Genomic DNA, 23,268 nt, shown 5'->3' with positions numbered 1-23,268 from the left:
GGGGCGGATCCAGGATTTGAATTAGAAAGGTTCGGCTTAGGTCAGGTCAGCGAGAAATCCGCCAGTGCTCACGGCAACACGAAGAAGACATCACACCTATTCGAGTGAAAGAAGAGGGATTATTTTTATATTTGCGCACGCATATTTGATGACACTTCAAAGAAAAAGAACTGTCGGAAGGAGAGAAAGTAAAATTTTTAAAAAAATAACTTGGTAAGGGAGACAACGAGGAGAATAGGACAGTCCGACAAACAGACCTGTCATCGATGTTATCTGTCTTATCTAGTACTACATGTCTCTTAGGTATGGACACAAAATTCTTTAATACCAATTTTCCTAACAACAACAACAACAAAATAAGATAACCGACACAAAGTTAACTGTTAGTTCCACGTCCTGGAGTTGTCTTTTCGTAGCAGGAGCAGCAGCCACCATCCAACATCTTACATCAGAGCCGACTTCTTGCAAAACACAAACATGTCCACGCTCTTCCCCAGTGTCCGAGACCGGGTATCTTGCGAAGACAACCGCCTGTCGGCCGGCGGGCCCAAGTGGAGTCGGGAGGGATGTGGAGGGGATGGAGGAGGGCGTGGGGTAGCTCCCTCTGTGATCGTTTTCGGCCTGTTGTTCATCCTTTTGTCCTCAGCCCTTCCGTGACGCTCTTTAACTCCTCCGGGCGCCTTGCTTTGGCGGCGCCCTGACCCCAGCGAGCAGTTTGAGTTTTGAAAGTGCCAGCTCTAGCCTTAACTTCGCCGGTTGTTCCGTGGGTGCTGTCTCAGTTCTGCTTTCTGTTGTGGCATTTTCTCTCCTTGATATTGTATCACATGACTGAAACTAGGTCCATAATGTTCCAACTGGTGTAATAACGATCTTAAGTATGCTTTTATCGCCGGAACAGCCGATTGTCGACACTGGTAATTTTGCTTTCTTATCCTTAAAAATTCCGATTTCGAGCTGTTACCTTATGTGAGTGAGAGAGGGAGTGGGGATTAGTGTTTTACCCCGAGCCAGCAACAAAAGCTGTATAACGGTACAGCAGCCAGCCCTCTAAACAGATGCTACATGCAGAGAAAAAGCAATATGTCCGAGATGAGATCTGAACCCAGGGCAGCCAACCCTCACTGCATTGACAGGGGGTTAACCGTTGCACCACAGCCTGTGTGCGTGAGAGAGAGAGAGAATGTGTGTAGGGAGGTGAGTGGGTGAGTGAATAGAGTTAGAGTTAGTGCTTCCGGTTTGATTGCAACAGAAGTCTTGACATATACTTCCTCAGCGTACATCTTTGTATTATTCAGTCATACAGCTAATGTGCTCGGGTACTTTCAGTCAGCCTGCTCCACCCCATCAACCATTTGACAAGTAACTAAAACAAGAAATAGACATGACTATTAATTATAAATCCTAAGCTTCCTATCATTCACACAAAAGACAGTATGTAGACTGAAATATATCACAAAAATTGCAAACATTAAAACAAACAGGTAAAATAAAATAGTTCTAACAAATCTCGATAAACAGGAGAAACCTGAGTCTGCTAAATGCATCTTAGTCTTGTAATTTTTTTTTTTTTAATTCCACTGCCTGCCTAAAGTTCTGTAGGTTAACCATTATCTGCGAACCCGTTAAGGGCACGTGATCAGCCAGTCCCGCTTCACGTGGGTGATGAATGGCGGAGCTAATTTCCAGTGTGGGTGATAAGGCTAGGATGTGCATCGCCGGACAATACCCTCCGCGCCCGTAAGGACGAGGCGTCCAATTTCCAGGCCCCATTCTGCGGCCCCCGAGTCCTGTTTTTCCAGCAAGCGGTCTTCAAACAAGCTTTCCCAGGGGCGTCCGCCTCCCAAGCTGCGAATCGCTCCTTCCTGCAGCGGGGTGGGTGGGGTAGGATGGGGTGGGGGAGCGTGAGGGAAAAGGGTGGGGAAAGTCATGGACACGTCACGGGCTGCTGACCTGGACTGAGGAGGGTGGTATGGTGGGGAGAGGAATATAGCGGTTTGTTTTTGCGTGGCGGTTCATCCGGGTATGTGTGAGTGAAGGTGTGGAAATCGTGTGCGAGCTCACACAAGAAAAACGTGGTGGGGACGGAGACGGGTGGGTTAGGTTTCCCAGCTGATTTGATAAGAAAATTCTTCCGCCTGGCATCGATTTCGTACGCGAGGAGGGAAGGAGGTAATGAGGAAGGAGGAAAGACGAGAACAGGTGACAGATGTCGCAGTCAGAGTGACATGAGATGAGATTTGACCCCAGGATTCTCGCTACACTTGGGGCACTGCACTTTAAGGGAGACAAACTCAGAGGAAGAGAGAGAGAGACGGAGATATGGGAAAAAAATTAAGAGAAGGAGGAAGATAATGAAGCAGAGAGAAGAAACAGAGATCGTTGAGTAGAACTCCTTTTTCTCGCGTAGTCTGTAGCTCCGACTTGCTAAAAAAATACAAAGACACACACTCACAGACAGACGTACACGCAAATCACTGGAGAAGTCAAGCATTCTGGTCTCCTGGCTGATTGGCTGGTTGGTTGGTTGGTTGTGGATTGAGTGATCGTTGAACGGCTGGGCGAGCGAGAGGCTGAGCAGAATGTAACCCCATGTGACCCGTGACGGCGCGACTCCATCTGTGTGTGTGTGTCAGAGAGAGAGAGAAACACCATTACGATACAATGAAGCGTCAAACCGTGACGAGCATAAACGTCACAGGTTGAGACTAAACGTCAGACGCTTGGCCTGACGAGGCGGCGACGTCATCTTGTTGTTTATCTGACGTCCAGAAGCCAGTAGCTGGCAGTTAATGACGTACTCGCCTGGCAAGGAGCAGCTCTTAACTCTCTGGATGCTAACTTGTTGTCGAGTGACATAATCGACAGATATCACACAGCTGGACATGAATTACACGCGTGTGTGCGTGTGTGGAAGTGTCATGGCCGCCGGACACCTGTCTACGCACAGCCAGTCTAAAAATAAACTTGTGTCGCAGGTGGAGAAGACAAGATGGTGCCTCGAATTAAACGCACACACACCACAAAAATGCTTGACGTGTTTCATGTTAAATTGGATTGTACTAGATACTACTTAGCGTTAAAGAGGGAAACCTGTTTTCTTCGTTGACAGCAAGTCAGTGACCTCCCTTTTGTCACAGCCCACATGAGTAATGAGATTTACTCTCACAATTTTTAGACACCTTGTAAAGGTAATGTTAAATTTTATTTTCCAGGATGTAAGTAAAGGGAGGACGGAAAGTTGTGTTTATGAGTTTATATCCATACATGTTTACCTCAGTCGTGCTTCAAGCAGTTTAGTCAACTTCTCTTTCAGACAGAAGATGACAACAGATCCAAAATTCATTAAATTTCAATTATCAACAAGTCTAAAAATAAATTTTAATATTTTTCTAAGGTTTTTATGGAGAGATGCGCAGTCTCGGGGAAAAATATTTTAAACGATAATAGAGGATATAAAAGAAAAATGAAAGTTTTGTGAAATCGAGTCTTTACTACAGCCAGTGTCTCCCCAGAAACCTGAACAAGATGACCGATTCGTCAAACCTAGTGGATCCCTAACTATAAATAATTCAATGATGTATAACCAAAACTGCAAAGGTTAAATGTATGTAAAATGTAATTCGTTTAGTAACAAATCCTACCAAATGTAAATGATTGTTTACTACAGGACCGGTCTTCCCACCGTACCTGAGCCTCACCCTCCCCCTCCCACACACGGAGGGACGTCCTGTTCCCTCGTACAAGAAGTCCCTTGCCACTCGTATCATAAAACAGTGGTCTAGCTTCTACTTCGTGTGCCCACGCGGGCAGGTAATGTCACCATCTCCTGCGATGAAAGTCAAAAGAAAAGGAAGCCAGCGAGGTCTCTTTCTTGAAGATGACAGGTTTACACCTGGCGGTGCCTTTAGCGGGGCGCCTCCACGAACAAGCACCTGAGTGGGGGTGACGACATGACCTCACGTGACCTTTGGGCTGGTTCGCGCCCTGGTGCGGGGGGGAGGTTCAGGGTTGGTGTGGAACACGCGCGGAAGTCAAGCTTGACCGGACTAAACGGTTTTTCGGTTTGGTTGCAACGGCTGACCGACACTCTGTCCTGATTCCTGAAGTTAGAGCCACGGGGGAGATAATTGAAGACAACAATGGGAGTGGGTAGGTTGGAGAAGCTGATGGATGGTTGTCATATTTGGCAAGAGAGTCCCTCCACCTAGACGATTACACTAAATAATTTTTGACTTTGATGCCTCATTGACGGGTGTCGGGCGGAGAAAATTACAGTTCTCGGAGTAAACAAACATAGGATGTTACAGGTGACACCCAGAGAGAAGTAGTTATGTCCTGAATCAAGAAATGAAACCCAGGACCATGGTGGGGGTGCGCTATCCCCCCGGTAGTGTAAGGGGCGCCAGGTAGTTGATAAAACGCTCGCTTGTCACCTCAGAGGTTAAGGGTTCAGATCTCGTCTCGGGACACTGTAGGTGACACCTGTTCGTAGAGCAGGGTGTCGGGGACTTTCTCCGGTTTCCCCCACTACCCATAGTGCTACTAAACAAACGACGGTGGGGATGAGGAGATAGACCATTTGTAACGAGAGTTTTAACCCACTGACCTACTGTGTCGCCCCATAAAGATGATGATGGGGGAGACTAATGGCGCGCATCTCGCACTGACATTTATAAGCTATAAGAGCTCTACAACTAATTTCTTATTAAAAAGCCGCCATCTAGCTTTTACCTGCCGAGAGACTGTTCTCTAAAGAGTTTTCTTGCACAATTTCGAGGCGATGTAAATGAATGTTCCGAGAATTAGTTGTGTCACCAACGCTTACGGTTGTTTTCTGACTCCATCACAAGTTGTTGTTGTGTTGCTATGGTAACGTCATGTGCATATGTAGACATTGATTAAAAAAAGAAGTCTGATCATCAGCCTGTGGTTTTATTGTCATGCTCCGTGACGTGATGTTGACATTAATGTCTGATATCTCACATCAAGTCATCATTGAACTGTTGACCTGTCAGCCGTTTCACAGGGCGATGCGGTGGAACGGAAGAGGGAGAGATGGTCAGGAAGATCCACAAAATCCTCGTTACGATCGTCAACTGAAATTGTTAGATGACATTTCCGCTTCCCTCTGTACGCTCATCGCCACATTTCTCGCTGTCTTCTGTACGGTCATTAGCGAAAAAAAAAAAATTCACCCGAGTATCGTCAGATGAAATCTCCACTGGCCTCGTTATGGTCGTCAGATGTGATGTTCACATCCTCTGTTTAAAACACTGTTCACATATGTTCACATAGCTCTGTTTAAAACACTGTACTGTTCACTAATGGAAGTGCAAAAGATCATGAGACCCACAACTGAACACTCGGGTATCAGATGAAATAAGAGAGCAGACGACCAGCGAGATGGAGGGAAGGTGTAGCGGGAAGGTAGCTGTCCCTTTAAACAAACTTTTCTCGCGCACAGACGCGACAGGTGAGCGGTAACTGGTCAGACCAGTCGTCAGTCGGTCTTACCTGGGCGTCGTGGCGGGTGGATGCGACTGGTGACGCCGCTGTTCTACTTGAATGACAGCGCGTCAATCATACCATCCGCCTTTTAGGAAGAGTCAACATGACCCTTGAAGGAAAAGGTCACACACACGCGCGCGCGCGTGGACGCGGTGCACGCTACATTACCCGAAGCATAACTGTTGATTTAAAAATGTGAGGGTTGGTGTTGCTAGCTACAAACACAGGAGCAGGGAGGGATAACTTTGTTCACCAAGACCTCCGTGCTTCACTCGCCGCTGGTGTTGTCTTCATGGAGAAACAGACAGACAAACACAAACAAACCAGGGCGTAGTGAATGAATGAATTGTGGAACGTTGTAGCGAGGTAGGAGGTGTTGGTGGTGGTGTGAAACTGTCAGACAACAGGACCGTAAAAGTAAAAAAAAAAATAATAATAATAATAAAATCCCTTCCCACCTCTACTCCTATTCAAATAATCCCAGGTAATTCCAGCTCCAAAGATAATTCTGAGGTAATTATACTTACAGTCTTTATGTCTCCCGCACGTGCTGCATTCGTCAGTCTGAAAACTATTCACGAGAACCACAACTTCAGCATGCAGCAGTAAGATTCTGCTTCATCGTTCCCGTCGTTTGTTAGAATAAACAGGTTCCCGTAATCGCTTTCTATAAGGTTCAACACCTGCTTTCTCTTTCCCCCGTACATGCCTTCCTTCCCCTCTCTTCTGTAATGGCGGTATTTTTAAAATTTTTATTTCAAGATTAGGCTATTAATGTCCTCTAATATCGCTGTCAGGCGTGGTTCATCCACAGAACTGAGACATCACACTGTGCACCCACCACCCACTGACAACACTCATTGCCGATAACAGTCCCTCCCATAACACCCCTTTGCAATGAAAATCCTTTCTAATAGATTACAGGAGTAAGAAGTAAATAAGTAAACAGGGGGCATATCCGAAGTTTGTAACTGGAAGAAAATGCACGAAGGAACTATAGTCCCATCAGGAACAAAAGCAACCACTTTGACGACGATGAGACGACAATGATGATAATATGGTAGAAATTTGTCTGCGTCACTACATTCGCTCTAGTTTTATTATTAAAAAAACAACAGATATAGATAGAGAGCTAAAGAGTTAATGACAGAAAAAAGGGTTAAATAAAGAAGCAGAAAGAGTTAATAGAGTGTACAAAAAGGCGAAGAGACAGTTTAACAGACGAATGGTAGAGAGTGAGAGAGCGAATAACAAAAGAAAGAGAGAAGAGTGTGTTCTTATATTCTTCTTGAGATAGATGAAGTCTGTTGTTCTCAGACCTGGCGTGGAAAGCGTTAAAGCAAGATTTTATCTCGTTAGCCTGAATACATGTCAAGCGCTGCTTGCGGCATACCTGTCTGAGGAGGACCCTCACAAAGACTCATGTCACATTTTATGACAGCACTTTCACATGGAGAGATGGATGAGTGCGGCCTTCTCGTCCTGCTGCTTCTGATTTTACTAATAGAAAGAGCAGGGTGGGTGGAGGAGAGGGATTAAAGTCATGCAAGGGTATTTTCTCCATGTTTTATGTCTGTTCTTCGTGTTTTATATCTGTTTTCTCTCCCTCCCCCAATCCACTCCCGACTCTCATTCGCCTACCCATCCTTTATCCCGCTTTTATTTGTTTACATCTTTTCAAGTCATGAAAACCCAGACACACAGATATCCGATTTCAAAATTATGTCTGGAGAGATTAAATTTCATTCGGGGGAAAAAGAGATTAACTTTCCACCCCAACCCTACACACAAAAATTGCTCGGAGGTTTTCTTTGCGGTGGCGTTAACATCTATGTTTGGACAAACTCTATTTAAACGGGGGAAACTTGCCTGTAAAAGGTTTTATTTTCTCCGAGAAGCGACGAGGATCGCTTTCAGGGATAAAGATTATTATTAATATAAATGCATCGTGCAAATGGAATGATCGCGAGCAGAGGGTTTCACATCTTCTCGAGGAGACTTCTTACCTACTCGGTAATCACTGCTCACGCTTTTAAGACCGTGTTATCCTTCCTGAACTGCTTGTGTTCTTTACAATCACAGTATCATGGTCGTCTACATCCAACAGCAATATTTTACCTTTCTTTATGTATGTTTGATGTGAATGTTAGTGAGGTTTAGTGCAAATGGCGTCTGGTTTGTGTTTTGAAAGTATTTCTGGCGCCTTCTCAGTTGTTAAACTTTTGTTGTGGATTTTATTGACTGGTCTGTCTTAAGAAGCTAATGATTTCAGTTGAATTTTGAGCTTTATAAAATAAATTCTTATTATTATTTTCTCATGATTTTTGTTGTATTCCGTTTGTTATGTACACTTTTCATTGTCCTCCATTGTTTACCCACAAACATGCAAAAATACATTGACTTCTCTCTCGTTCTTTGCCGCAAAAATGAATTAGAGAAAATATTGAGCAGAAAACTGGAAAATATAACCAAACCCACTCCATCCACCCTACAAAGACTTTTTTTTTTAATGTAACGAAGAATGTCTGCAGCTGCCTGCCTGATAATGGCAAGGTGAGTTTGGATCACCAAAACAACGACTGTCCCCCCAAGGGAAAGACAACGTTTGCAGGGGTGAAAAGATCACTCGCCAGAAAAAGAAAGCAAGCCTTGAGCTCGTAGACCAGCCAGTTGCATGCCAGGAACAACACGCGGGTGGACTGGTTGGTGAAAAAGGACAACGAGGACAGGCAGAAACGGCAAGGCTATGATTAATGAGTTTTAATTCCAGCTGAATTTTAACAAGCTTATGGAGGTCGTTTCTCTCTCGTTTTCTCTTTCTCTCACTCTCTCATCAGTTTGCTACTGTCCCCGACACCTCCCAGATGGTGTACAGAAAAAGAAGGACTGCAGACTGCCTTCTTCGACGGCTGCTAGAAAGAATACTTCCCTTGTTGAACCATCACACCCCGGGTCCAAAACAAGGTACAGTAATGGGAATTGAACGCAGAACGCGTTGACAGAATATGCAAATGAATCGTACGCGGCTATCTTTTTCTCTCCATCCCTCCTCCTACCCTTACCGTTCAGTTCTACCTCCCGTTCGCCGCCCAACTCCTCTTGTCACACTCATCGCCTGTCATTCTAATGGGATTACGCAAAGCTGATGAGAGTTGTGCCCGGATGTGCTACGAGAATTATAGGAATGGTCACCACAGAAGAAGAAAGAGATGGAGGAGAAAAAGTGTTATTATTCTCTTGTCAGAGGATCATTTAAGGAGCTGTAGGAAGAGGGGAATTATGGGAATGGTCAAACTAAAGAAAAAGAGAGAGAGAGACGGGGGAGAGGGGGGTGAAAGTGTGATTATCCTCTGGTCAGAGTATCATTTTATGAATCGTAAAAACGGCTTTACCGTTGGTGGAAGTGACGGCCGCTTAAAAATTTTGGACAGGCCGACGCGATAAAGGAATCTTGCAGGAATTACCACTTCGTTAGCCGCGCTGCCGAATTTGCATGTAGTTGATGGCAGACAAAGCGGCCTGCCAAACCGGCCATTTGCAGAAGGGAAAATAACCCGCATCTATCTCCATTCTGGACGTCTCCGATAGTCTTGCTGCGCGCATTAGCCGCCAACTACCGGTTACAGCGCGACTTTTGGGATCTTCACCTTCCTTTTGTACTTGTGGGGAAAGCCGGGTAGCTCACCATTTAGCCAACGCACTTCAGGTTGTCTGCGCCAGCTTTTGTCTCCGTAAATATAGGGAAGTCTGGCTGTGAGACCTGAGACCTACTATTTCAGTAAGTTAACGATCTTCTTGTCCTTATCCTACCCATCTTCTGTCTCTACCCCTCTATTCAGTTTGATTTTTCCATCCCTCCATCTTCTTCTGGTTGGCTTCTTGGTGTTTAACGCCGTGTCAGCATCAAAGGCTGTATCAAGGGGAGAAAATATTTCATAGTCAAACTTGTTAAAAACAATTTTAAGGATACCCCTTGACCCCCAGGGTGAAAGGTAAGCTGGGGTGTATACGTGGCCGCTATGTGGGTCAGGGCGGGTTTGTCGGCGGGCATGTCGCAGGGGGAGGGAAGAAATGAGGAACAACAGGCGTATTTATGTACTATGTGAACATTAGGATGAAAGGTGAGTGAGTAATTATGATAAATGACGTTTCTGAAGTGACTTTTGGTAGCTCACGAAGATCCAAAACAGGAAGAAAAAAAGTACACTTGCTAGAGTGAGGTATGTGTTGTTGTTTTAAAATAGCGTTTCATCTTTCTTTTTTTTTTTTTTTGTCTGTGTACATCCAAGTAAGCAGTTCCCAAAAACATAACTGACAAGCGAGAAAGGGTGGGAGTGGAGAAAAAGCAAGAGGAAGAGAGAGGATGGGGAATTTTTAATACACATATGGCTAAAGACCGTTATCAAGGGGATCATAACAACAATGTCACATGTAAGCAATCACATTAATATGCAGTAAATACTATTTGAGTTATGATAATAAAATCGCTAGAACATTTATGAAAACTGTTTTTATATATAAATATTGGCTTTTATATTAGCTTTATACGCCTACAAAACAGAAACTTTTCTAAATCGAAATAGAGAGTTAAGATTCTACTTTTAGATGATGGTAACTCGTTGCCCCCTGTTTGTCTACACGAAGAAAAATCGTTGAAAAAAGACAACTAAACAGCTAGTCAAGTGCATGTACATATATTTAGCAAGCCAGATTGAGCAGTTTACTCAGCACCTATTTGAAAGACTTACAGCAAGCAACAGAAGAGCAAAAGCATCGGATACTCATACAACAGCCCTATACAGCTACTTGTTGACAAGTGTCAACACTGGCGGGCCTCTCACGCACTTAGGATACTTGAAGTATGGATTGATGAATTAATACTTCAGGTCAAATATCAGCCATTTCTTCATATCTCAGCGATAGCCTTCTCCACCCTCTTCTCACCAGCTTGTCATAATGGTTCAACAAGGAAAAGGTGTTCCAGAATCCTCCAGGATCTGTTGATGCCCACCCTTACCCAAGCTCCACTCATCGGATACCCGCAGATGGTGTCGTGCTTACCTCCAGCATCCTTCTTCGCAGACCGTTGCTAGCAGATTGGACGAGGGATTTTTCTAGAAAAAAAACCTCTTGGTCAAGAAGTAGTGGGGTGGGGTGTAAAGGGTAGAGGTTGGCTGGGGGTGCGCATAGTGTGGAGGTTGGACGGGTGAGGGGAAGGTATGGGGCGAAAAGAGAGAGAGAGGCTAGATGATGAGTCAATAATTGCAAACAGGCCCGTGAAGACGGGGTGGAGATGATTGTCGATTGTTTGCCACGAGAAATTCTCGGCTGCTTGATGCCTGGGCTCCAACACTTAAGTCCGGGGCTGATGGCTAGCTGCTTACAGATCCGGCTGCCCATCTTGTGCTGGTCTGGCAGCGCGATCGGCGAGTTGTCACTGGGCAATCATGCACTGTTTGTTAGAATGCTAATGAAACGCCCGCCGCTATTGAGCCGCTGTCACATTAATGCAGAAAATAGACGACTACCCTTTAAACGTCCATAAGGAGAGAAAGAAGACAGGAAAAGGAAAGGGAGGTGAGGTGTGTGCTGGTGGGGGGAAGGAGCAGAGGAAGGGAAAGGAGTTGAAGGGAGGGGGATTCGTGTAAGTGGTATGGGGTAACAGAGACTGGTTCTGTTTGATCAAAGTGGCATGATGATGATGATGAGGATGATGATGATGATGATCGGGAGGTATGATGGGGGACATACAGTTGGTGCAGCCAGATACAAGGGAGGTAACGCTCGTATGTCGGAGGATGGATTTTGAAAGACTACTCACCCGAACTATTTATTTCCTTGCAGATATATTGGCGAGATTAAAGTCGAACTCGGTCAGTTTCTCGATTTTCGAGGTTCAAATCGAGGCTTAACAATCTCTTATCATAGAGATACACGTACACGCGAGAGAGCGTGGGCGAAATTTTGCAAAGTGCATGCGTTCGTGTTTGTATGTTCAGAGGCAAGAGCATTTCGCAAGCACGTGCTGGAGCAGGTTAAGGTTAAGTGCGAATCAAACCAGGATGAGAAGACAAGGAAGAGATGGATGAAGAAGTATACAATGACATGGCCGAGAAATCAATCCATAAGTGAATAGTTGGATTTAAAACTAACAGCAGTATTCTCGAGATGCTTTCATTCCGGTTCTGTGACACGTCACCTTCCGGCCGTTGTCCATGCCTGATACGGACCCACATCCTTCTTATGATCGTCTTTGTTCAGGGGCCGTAATCCTGCGCCACACAGACAGAGGGGTTACCGCTGGGCCCGGAAGTCACCTTCTAGCGGCTAGTGACGTTCGTCCACTGCGATGAAGTATGGCTCCAGCAGGAAGCTGGCCAACTCTTGCGATATGAAGTAACCTTTCTATAGCCTTGCGATAACCCTACAGTGACCTTTCTTTAACCACGTGATCTTACCTTGCAATTTGAACAAAGCAGAGGCTTTCATTGGAGAATGAACAAAGTGAGTTTAGCGATGTGAGGCAACACAACATGAAAGCTTTTGTAGCGTCACTATGGAGATAGAAATGCTTTTGTTCCGAATACTTTCCACAATAACTGTTGGCGGTGATTTAAAAAATCTTGTTTTGACACGAATCAAAAATGTTGAATCCACAAAATAAACCACAACAAAACGGAAATGAATGATTCAAATATAGTACGTCACCTGTGCTACGTGACGTGCTACATAAAACGTCACCATGTCTACTACATGAAGTCGCCATGGCTACGTTTCTCCCTGTTCCTGTGCTCTTCTACCTGCTGATTATGCAGTCGCAAGGGGCTCCTACTCGCACTCGTCATCGACAAATATTTGTCTCCCCTTGTCGCTGTGATCATCGGTAACCATCGCCTCCCCTTCCTCGCAGGTCTGACGAGTGTTGCAAAAGTGTGTGTGTACCCACACATCGTCGTCAGTCTATTGTCTGTCGAGGCGAGGTACTCGAGGAGCAGCACCTGCGGTTGCACAATCATAAAATTTAGCATAATTATTTTGTGAGTGGGTTTGTGCACGCGCCTGCTTTCAACACCCAGTATTCTGCAGGTATAGAAAGTATTCCATATATATATATAGCAATATAATTTGTCCAACTCAATGTCAAAATGCTTCCAGATCATAACTTTTGTTCATTCTATTATCGTATGCGTCAAAGGAATGTAGTTTTGATGAAGGGACCTGAAGTATTGAGACCCACAAGACTAGCGAGTGCGCATGTCACGTTCGACGTTTCCGCTACCGAACTTTGAGGAATCCTAGGATCGAGCAACATACCCAAGTTGTCCGCCCCTCCTTGAAGGCCATGTTGAGATCGCAGGTGAGTCAGGTGAGGCAGGTGTGCCCTGGAGTGCACTGCCACCTATCCTTCATCGTTATCGTCTAAATCCACGATCCTATAAACATCACACCGATCTCCGACTCCAAGGGTAGATGGAATCATGCGCAGCACAGGGTCGCCGCTATGCATGACTGCCCTAACTCATCTCGAAATCTGACGTTTGGTTTGTGCCTTCCCGGCAAAAGCTTAGCCTCTGGCCCTACTGAACTCGGAAAAGTGGGTATAAAGCTCTTCGCAAGTAGGATAACATTAAAAAATAGTACTTTGCGAAAAACATCTTGGGCTGGAGGGCATTGGGAGGATCTGAAACAGGATCAGGGAAGTAGACAGTGATGGCTGTCTCGATGTACCGGTCGTGGGCTGGGCTGGATGAGTGAGCATATCTTCTCCACAACCTCAAAAGTAGCCGTTAATTTCAAAGGGGTCAGAGGGAATGGGTATGTACTCCAACCCTTATGCCAATTACCATCTTATTTATTTCGGAGAAAGATGCCAGTGGCACGTCTTGATGCTGTGGGCAGTCAGTGATGTTCTTGGCTGTTAATTGTTTATGTTCTAGGCAAATGGCAAGATGTTTTGAGAAGTATGGCTTTGTAACGGGGCGCTCCACCAGCACTGGGATTAGTTCCCAAGATCTTCAAGCAAAATATCTGGGGACCACTCGACCTGTCGCATCGGGAGACGTTCCTCCATTACATGACTTCACACACACACCACGTATGTACTCTCAGGTACACAACAATATCTAGAACACTGGTGAACACTGACAATACAAACCGTATTTGTGACACCGCTGTGGGTGCAGGTCAGAATCGAGCAAAAGAAAAGCAAGTCACGTGACCTATTTTTTTTTTCAAGTGACCGAAGGGAGAGATGGTGTCTAGAGCGCACCTGAGAAGGACATGGGAAAGCTGTGTGATGACGTGTGTCAGCAATTATACCCAAGAGGGTTGAACTCGGTGACCCAGGAACTTGGATTACCTGACGACAGCACAACAGCAAGAGTCTTTGCTGGACAGTCTTTCTCTCAACATGGAGACCTGATCACAGGGCTGCGCCATCGGAAAGGAAGTGGCAGGGGGGATATTTCCCCCAGAGGCTCAAGTTTCCTCCCTACTTTGTCACTCATTTTATCGAATAGTGCGAAATCAGCTCTAAGCGGAAGACCTTTCCTATCAAATAAAAACCAGAGATAGTTCAGGTGTGTGATCACAGACGTGGGCGCATGAACTGCACTCGGTGACTGTACGTGCTTGAGTGCTCATCTACATGAGTTAAGGGTTGCATGCGTGGTGTGCGAGTAGAACGATAGAAGATCGCACGAACAACTAACTAATGGAACTCAAAGACACTTTTTTTATCTTGTTTTCTAGAAAAAGGATTTGCACTAGTTGTTTTTCGCGGAAACTGTCCATTTGCTTTGACGTATGGAAACTCTCGTGTATTTTTATATTTATACATTTTGGTGGAATGTTTAGCATTTTTATTAAGCTCTTTATGTCGAATTGAATTCTGTTTGAACATCCAACCATCCCTACCGCCAACTATACTTCCGGTGTACGAGACAAGTAGCCTCCCTTTCATCTTAGGGACTAAGGGAATATAGAGACTAATATGAACCCGTCTGACAAGTCAGCAACCAAACATACGGCTGTCAAAAATAAAAAGAGAAACGTCTTAACGAAGCAAGCCTCGAGGGTCATCACCAAAAAAGTTTCAAATTTTAATTAAAATTCTTGCAATTTTTGGACTTTTTTTTGTTCATTAAAAAAAATCGTTTTCTTGCATATTCAAATACGTACAGACGCACAGAAAATTCCACGAGAATCTCGCATCAGTACATTTTCTCAGCCATCCAGAGTCTTCACGCCTTGTGGTTGATGTCGAAGGAAAGAGGCGCCGACACCTTCTCCCAAAGGGAACAAACACTCAGTCTCCTCACCATCCTTGGTTGCACTTACAGCAAAGATGGCACACTTAAAAAAAAAGCACAGACATCGGAACCAGCCAGCCTCCTCACCTCCATCCTCCCCAACCCACCCTTCCTTCTTCTTGAAGGTACCACGGAGGCTGGTCTGTGGCATGCCCAGGAGCGAGTGGGACCAGATCCGGATGCCAAAACAGCTCGGGATTAATTCGGCGCGAAATGGGCAGCGTTTAAGCTTGTTTGCCCATCCACTCAGCTGTGCTTAAGAAGCTTGCTTTGAAACCGCCCAAAACTTTTTCTCTCTCTCCCTCCCTTCTTTCTCGATGTTTCCACGACTGGCTCACCTCCACCCTTTTTTTTTTTCCTCCAGCGTCTCGTCATGGTAGTGGTCTCCCTTCTAAGCCTATCATTTTTCAAAGTCCTTGCCCACCAAACCGCTTGATCTAATAGCGGCGACGGGCGCAGTGTTTTTGGGGGGAGAGAGCTAATGGTTGGCTGTGGCACAAGAGCCGTGTTCATCCGGTCTTCGAATGGGGGTGTTGGGACGTCTCGCCAGATCGCCAAACACGAGCTGTCAAAGGCAGGTCGCTCGGGTCCTCAATGGATCGGAAATCTGATATGGCAACCGAACTCTGGGCGAGGTCTTGTCTAGAGCCAGAACCACGGCGCCATAGGGATCCAGCAGCTCATCGAAACAAGACGAAGAAAAAAAGAAATCGGAGTTCACCAAAGAAAGCAGCGGAGTAACTTTTCACACATGTAAGCTTGTGTCATGTACATCTAGGTCCTGACTTAAAATTAAGACCTTGGTTCATTTTTTTTTTCTCCCCTTCTCTCTCTCTCAAAGGGATTGTGATGAAGCGATATCCAGAGAAGAATACAAGAGCGATTACTGATTGAAAATGATCGTCGTTTGTTGAAGGCATGTCGCGACTGACACCAGTGGTACGAACGACATAAAAATATTATCTTGATGATCTTACTGCCCATTCATTCATTCATTTCAAACTAGGTTACGTTTGCAGATACGTACGCTAGATTTTTACAGCTGTGCACAAACTATGTTACTTAACGGCTGCAAAAAAAAAAAAAAATTAATAAGTTTGAGGTTATGGATATGATGCTTTTACATCTGTTGTTCGGGTGAGGTGGAGGGTTCGGCTTACGTGAAGATCAGATGGTTGATTAAAGAAAATAGAAGAACATGGTTCAATGGAGTGTTGACATCTGATATCAACTACAGACGTGATAATTGCATTTTTTTATTTAACAGCTTATGGATGGAAATATTAGACTACAATAAAGTGAAACAAACCATAGACATCGGACAGCGTTCTTTATCTGTAGCGAAACTGATTCACATCGCGTCGTCGGCTTTTGGCATCGGTGTATGACGCCACGACGAAGAGAGCAACGATGCTTAGATAACACCTACCGCGAGTGGTCTGCCCTTGGCTGGCGCTCAGCCTCCACATGTCTCCAATGACAGCCTGACAATGGCGCTGTGTCTCGGGTGCTTGTACTCACCGGGCCCTCTAATCTAGGTGATTACTAAATTGAATCCGTGGTGGTTGCGGGTCTTTGTCGGTTTTGTTCTGCTTGAAAACCGAGCTGGCGCCTTTAATGTCCTCTGTCGAGCGAACCTTCGTGAACGGCGCTACTAGCTTTCCACCCTGGGTACCTGACTGCCATCGTGTTGTCTGAAAATTGAAGCAGCTGTGGGACAGACTAGGTCGTGCTGAACTTTTGCCACTGTTACTATTGGTAGTACTATTTGATTACTATCAATTTCTTTGACCCCTGCTTGCATATCGACGTGTTCAATGACAGTCACGTGATGTACATTTTTGAATACTTGTACTTTATTACATATGTCTATTGTTGAATATAAACATGGTAAGGCCAGCGATGAAGGCAAATGAAAAAAACAAAATCCATTACAGTCTAGGAGATTTTTTTCCCCTGTAACCCAATAATTTTTTTCCTTCGAAAGCGTCTACTCAATCTTGCAAAATGTCTGACAAGAAGAATATAAGCTCTGGAATCAATAGTTGCGTCCTTGACTCTGCATTCATCAGCGATAAAAAAAACACAAAAAACACTCTAAGAGATTTCCCAGTTTCATTATCTCAAGACGCAGAGAGCTGAGGGAGACTGCAGGCAGCGCGTCAATAGAGCCGCTCCTGGTCCTTTGTTTTCTTTCATCTTTTGTCGTGGAGTCCTGGTGGCCCGAGGTGGACACTTGTATCCAGGTTTCCAGAGTCTTTGTGACCCCGTGATATGCAGAAAGAGGTCACCAACAGGGTGGTGCGCAGATAGATACACCTAATTATGAGCTCCGTTGACTGTAACCTTGACAACGTAAACGTATCCATGTACAATCATGATGTCAGCGTTGTTGACATTGACCTGTGCATAGTGAATAGTGCAGAGTTTGGTCGCCTCTATCTCGAGAACGGAAGGTGGGAAAGAGTATCTCGCACTAAACTTTACTCAGTCATTAGACTGATTAGAAAAAAGGTGCTTTAAGAAGCTAAGAAAAGATTTCTATGTAGCATTCGTCACAGTTTATTTGCCCCACCCGCTTTTGTTTCGGTTTCTGCGATGGAAATGTTGGGTGACGTGGCAATGTTCAACATCCCAGTTGGACAGACGGCCAGGTTGTATCTCGACGAAGCTATAACAGGTGCAATACACTTTTGAACTTGGTTGTTTGGTTGTGTGTACAGCCTTGTCTCAGCATGTTTCAAACGACACTCTGGAACCGACATCAAAATAATATCTAATTGTTCTTACTTATATTAGAGTTTTAACGAGAGTCTGTATAACCTGTTGTGTAAGACATATAAGCTATGTTCAGACTTGTCTCTACCTGAGGACGGTGGGAGAGGTAGAGCGAAAGGAGGAGTGCAACAACAATGTCAGGCGTATAGGTGGCGTGGATCGCACGGGGAAATGAAGACAGACTGCTGTAGCTAACAAAATCTGCAGGTCTTCATTGTCCGTGCAGATGTGTGAAGAATGGGTTTCTCGCCATTGTTGTCTGGGCTAATATGCCGATAGTATAGTTGTGAAGTACGTTCGGAAGGAGTATACAAGGATATACGGTGGAGGGTTTATTATCCGAACACAATTGTCAGTCTTGTCACAATTGCACCAGTGTGAGCTTAGACACCCACAAGGATAGTGAACAGGCACGCTCGCGAACGCACAGTAAGAGAGAGAGAGGGGGAGGAGAGAGAGAGAGAGGGACAGGAGAGAGAAAGCCCACACATCAGGCAAGCCGAAGTGGAGTAATAGGAACTACCTGTAGGTAAAGCTGTACCCGTACCCTGACTATAAGTCACAGCATTGCAAACCCCAGGGGCTGGCAGTCATACCCACGTACTCCCTGCACTGACTTGTGACTGACGTGTTTACAGAGGCGCAAACAGCGAACCGCGGCTGCTAGCTTTACATACTTTGACCTCGATGATTTATTTGTCTGTTCACTCATTCTGTCCTAAATAAAAGCCTACATCAAAACACTAACCGAACCCTAACCTTAATCCTGATCCTTAACCCTAATCCTACACCTAACTCCAACACTTTCTTAATCAAAGACATCGAGCTAACACGTTGAAAAAAAAGAAGAACAAAAAGTAAAATAAAATAAGTAAAACGTATATCCAAAAGTAAAAAAAAATTCATGAAAGAACATACAATCCGACCAAATAAACCCTTAATATCAACATACACAAAAAGATGGTAAGAGTATTTTAAGACTACAGCCAATGGGAGAAATGAGCTACCGGTCATCAACATTATGAAAAAACATCAACCACACAGTAATGTGTCATATCGTGGGTGTCATTGGTGTCATATTTTTCGGTAAGACTCCTAGAAATAATAAGTACCCTAGTAGGTATAATAAACAAGTAATACAAACCGTTTTCTTTCTTCACAGAAGGACGTCGGTGAGATGACAAGATCGTGCACGTTTCGATTTATTGACCAGCACGTGTCGGTGTTAATGAACTCATAATTTAGCAGCGTGCGTGCCATTTCTTTAAAAACTTGGTGGAGATACGGATGAATGCATGGACGCTGAATGGCGCTGGTCAGGCGCAAGTAACTCAGTAACAAGCTGTCGTCGCCCTCATGGGGGAGGATAGCATGGGAACGCGTGTCGCCATAGAGGACTTGTGATTTTATGACTGTGTGACTATGAGAGAAATGAAAGAAAGTTCAGACAAGTGACAGGAGTTCGGACGTGGAGGGAATGTGCTGTGGTGCATGCTTGTGCGAGGGCTCGTCCGCTGATGCATGAAGTGGTTCAACAGGTAATAGGATCAGCAGTGCTAACAGCCTCACACCTGTACAAGTTTCAGAACATCTACATTGCTGTGACAGCACGTGGCAGTAACACAAGCACAAACACGAGAGGACTTTGACATTGTAACACTAAGGTAAAGCCCCGACAACTTTGACGTCACTCTAAAGAGAAGTATAGTCGACGTCAGAACTATTTTGACGTCACACTAAGTTAACTTGTAGTCAAAGCCAGAGGAGCAACTTTGACGTCACACTAAGTTTAATTGTAGTCAAAGCCAAAGTAACTTTGACGTCACACTAAAGCAAAGCGTAGTCAAAGCCAGAGCAACTTTGATGTGACGTCACACTAAGTTAAATTGTAGTCAAAGCCAGTGCAACTTTGACGTCACACTAATTGTAGTCAAAGCCAAAACTAATTTGACGCTGCACTACGACTCCTTCCGGAATACTGGCAATGACAATAGGATGAAGGGATTGGGAGGGTCCGGTTACGCAACGGTAAAGTGCTGGTCACCAAGGCAGTGAGGACTCTGGGTTGTGGGTTCACATCTCGCATTCAACTTGCGTCACGTGTCTTTCTGGCTGTTGTTATGGTTACGTGATAGACTACCTCAGCTACGCACTGGAGGTAAGAGACCGGCCGTGAAGCCATTCACTCCTTGGTTTCCGTGTTGTCTCTCACTGCCTTTGTAACAATTTTTTTTTTTTTTTTTTTTTTGTTGTCACCCGCACAACAATAACGAACTTTTTGGTCGGCTTACAGCTCTTTCACACTCAAACCTCCACCAACAACGTCGAACGCACACCAATGAAGCCCACGACGACAACAACAATTCTGGAGCTTCTCGTGTTGCCTCTCTCTCACACACACACTCATTACGACAGCGAGAGAAAGAGGGAGGGAGTCGGGGAACGAGTAAGAGAGAGAGAGTGCAACGGATATGAGCAGTGCCACGAAAAGACCGCCTAGCACATTAAAAAAAAAAGAAAAAGAAAAACCCTTTGGGGCTGACTCGTGAGATGAAGGCAGCGTTGTCAGGAGAAACCCGACAAAACCCCCATGCAACCCGAGCTTCTCAAGCGAACAATTAAAGGGAGGGGAGAGTGGTGAAAAGAGATATCAGCCATCAACATCTGTGCCGCTCAAGCGTCAAGTCGCGAGGGAGGAGGACTGGGGTGGTGTAAGTCGCTCGTGTCCAGAGACTCATTGTGCCGGGTGCTCGGCACCCACACACCCGGGCTTAACTCTCCGATGATAGATCAGATCGCGTCATGGCCGTCACTGGCAAGCCACCCAGCTTCTTCTCCTCAGTATCAGGTTGTGGTAGACATGTCGGCTTCCCACCTTTTTGGGTGGTCTTTGTTTCTTGCAGTTTTTTATGTATATATATTTTTTATGGGGTGCGGGAGGGAATTGTCTTCTTCTCTCGTTCGTGCACGTGTACAGAAGCATGCGTGCTCGTGTAGCACATGCCTGCACGCATGATGTCATTGATTCACACAAATGAATGGAAAATAAATGCTACAGCTGTTCCTAGCATATATAATTTAAATGCCACACGTTTGATTATTATGCGTCTTCCGGATCAGTTTACCTGTTGGATCAAGCCTCATGTTGGGCGAGAGGTCCTTCGCGGTCCTTTTGACAACAAATATTTTTCTGTTTAAAAAATGTGTTGGAAGCAAATATATTTAACTCGTGTCAAACAGATTGTCTTACTGGGAATATACAATTCAGATTATGAAAACGAGGCGAAAGATTTTTTTTTAAAGTGTTTGTATTTTCTACCTTTCTCCAACTGTATATATAACGCACCTTCCTTACAAGATAATTTCAGTCAAGTTTTATTTAATTTTAATTATAAGTTTCTTATTTCAGTCTCATCACTGTTTCTCCTTCAAATACTGGAACAGAAAGAAGTCGATGTTTGTGTTTGACGGATGTTGTGTCGCCCCGTTGCAGCAGTGTGAAGACAAGAAAAATCCGTAACAAAAGGGCAGGTTATAGGACGCGAACATGGCCATAAAATGTCGCGCACATAACTGCACCAGTCTTGATCTCCTTTATGGTAGAGGGAGACAGTCAATGGGAGAAAGCTAGTTCAGACAAATAACAATCAGATGTAACATATCCCTGAAGAAGCCCCCAAAATCGGATCAGATGACTAGGTCCTCAGACTGACATTCACAGAGGAAGAAAATGGTTGTGAAGCCGCTTTTCACGCGAATGAACCTTAAAAAAAGATTCATAATGCAGTCTCGCTCACAAAACCTGAGAATAGTTATAGTGTGCTCACTAAATCTTTATTTATTCAGTGTAACCTCAAGTGATGACAGTGCAACCAGCCAAGAGAGATGAAGTTATCAATGTTAAATCCTCCCTAGCAGTTAGGTTGCGGGCAGGGAGGAGAGAGATAGTATGTGTGTGATTAGAAATAGTTTAGTTCGAAGTTTGGATATGTATTGTTTTCAAATATCACGAAATCCTAGCTCTTTGAACTCATTGAATTTATTGGTATTTGTTTTTACACATAGTGCTTGCCATTGGACACCGTAGCTTATCTCCCATTGAGAGAGAGAGAGAGAGCATTTACAGTTTTTTCTGGTTCGAAGCTTTTCTTTATAATTTGTTTGTATGCCTCAATTGAATTTCAAGAATCTCTAGAAATAAAGACATATTTCGCAGATATCTGTGGAAAGCTTGACGCGTACAGATCTTTAAAACCATGATAATAGAACAACTTTCATCACATCATTTCTTTTTCTCTTTCTTTCCCTCCACCCACGCATCTGTTTGTATTATGTCTGTATGAATGAATGTGTATGTTCGCGTATGTATGCATGCAGACCACCATGTATTTATTTGATAAACCTGTTTGGAAATTCGTATTTTTTCAGTCCCACCGCTCTTGAAATTGAGCAGTAAAGGATTTCGAACTCTGTTTATACCCATTCCCCGTTCTCCCCCAGCCCCCCAGGTTGCACATACACACATCTACACACACAGGCGCACTTGCTGTAGCACACGTGCACACTGGTAACCGATCTGCTGGGAGGGTGCGAGAGGTCACGCCAGTGTCGCATGGACAAGGACGGGACACGCCACAGGCCCGCCATTTTCTCTGGCAACTGTCAGGCGGCACCGAGCTGCACGTGCTGCTGGCACCGCCAACCCTCCGTGATGGATGACGTCCTGTCTGGAGCGGCCCATGGCACTTGAGAGTGCGCCATTTTCCCGTCTTTCTTTCTTCTGTGTATTTGTCTTTCCTTTCTTTTCCCTTTCTTTCTCTTTTTTCCCCTTTATCTTCTTCTTTCCACCGTTATCATGATAGTCTTAATACCTTCTTCTTATTGTTCTTCTCCTCCTCCTCTTCCTCCTCCTCCTTCTTCTTCTACTACTTTCAGTTCTAGTAATATATTTTCTTCTGCTATCTCTTCTTTTACTCTTTTCCTAATACTACTAATAATATTACTCCTACTCTTTTCCAGAACTATTAATATTACTTCTTCCACTTTTTCCAGTAATATTATCACTAATTCTACTGCTGCTGCTATTACTCCTGACATTTTATTCTTTTTTATTTCTTCCTCTCCAGCTTATCTTCCACTTCTGCTGAAAACATAGTCAAACTATCCAACATTTCTATACAAAGATGACTAGCAGAGACCTCTGTATAGAACCAGGCAGAAATCTGTAAACATCCTTCCTAGACTCCTGTCCGACTCACGTGACCCATTAATTACAGTCATACAGTCAGCACTGAGAAGTTTTCTAGAGAGCTGTACAGACATTTTATTTATTGGTCAGTCATGTGTTCTGCTGTACGTAATCGCATTTGCCATGTGTAGTTTTTATTGTGATTTACTGTCAACGTCGAAGATTGTTGAGGGGCAAACAAGATCTCACTCGGCATGATTGATCGTCTGTCTCTCGACAACATTTATAGCTCCACAAACTTCAGCTGCACGACGCCATTCCCCACACCACTGTCATCGCCGCTGCAGCTTCCAGGTCACGTGTTACAGCTGCAGCTCCTAGGGATAGCTAATAAAAGAGCAGATGAAGAGTACAGCTGGAGCTTATCATTGTGACTGCAGCTGTGTTTGACCTCCCGACACGTGAACTGGGGAATGAGGCATT

General features: G+C 44.6%; 1 long non-coding RNA gene across 2 annotated transcripts in view; it reads right to left on the bottom strand.

Moving 5' to 3' along the window:
- The window catches only part of LOC112567055, a 129,839-nt gene that overhangs the window by 89,668 nt on the left and 16,903 nt on the right, over positions 1 to 23,268 (bottom strand). Inside the window, exon 1 of one of the 2 annotated variants that reach the window (XR_003099730.1) lies at positions 18,742 to 18,760. The exons of the other annotated variant lie outside the window; for it this stretch is intronic. This is a non-coding gene — a long non-coding RNA (uncharacterized LOC112567055). Of the gene's footprint in view, positions 1 to 18,741; positions 18,761 to 23,268 lie in introns of those variants that run through there. 2 annotated transcript variants of the gene reach the window in all.

Source organism: Pomacea canaliculata, linkage group LG6 (assembly GCF_003073045.1).
Source record: "Pomacea canaliculata isolate SZHN2017 linkage group LG6, ASM307304v1, whole genome shotgun sequence".
NCBI lineage: Eukaryota > Metazoa > Mollusca > Gastropoda > Architaenioglossa > Ampullariidae > Pomacea > Pomacea canaliculata.
This window is presented reverse-complemented; position numbering and strand designations above follow the sequence as displayed.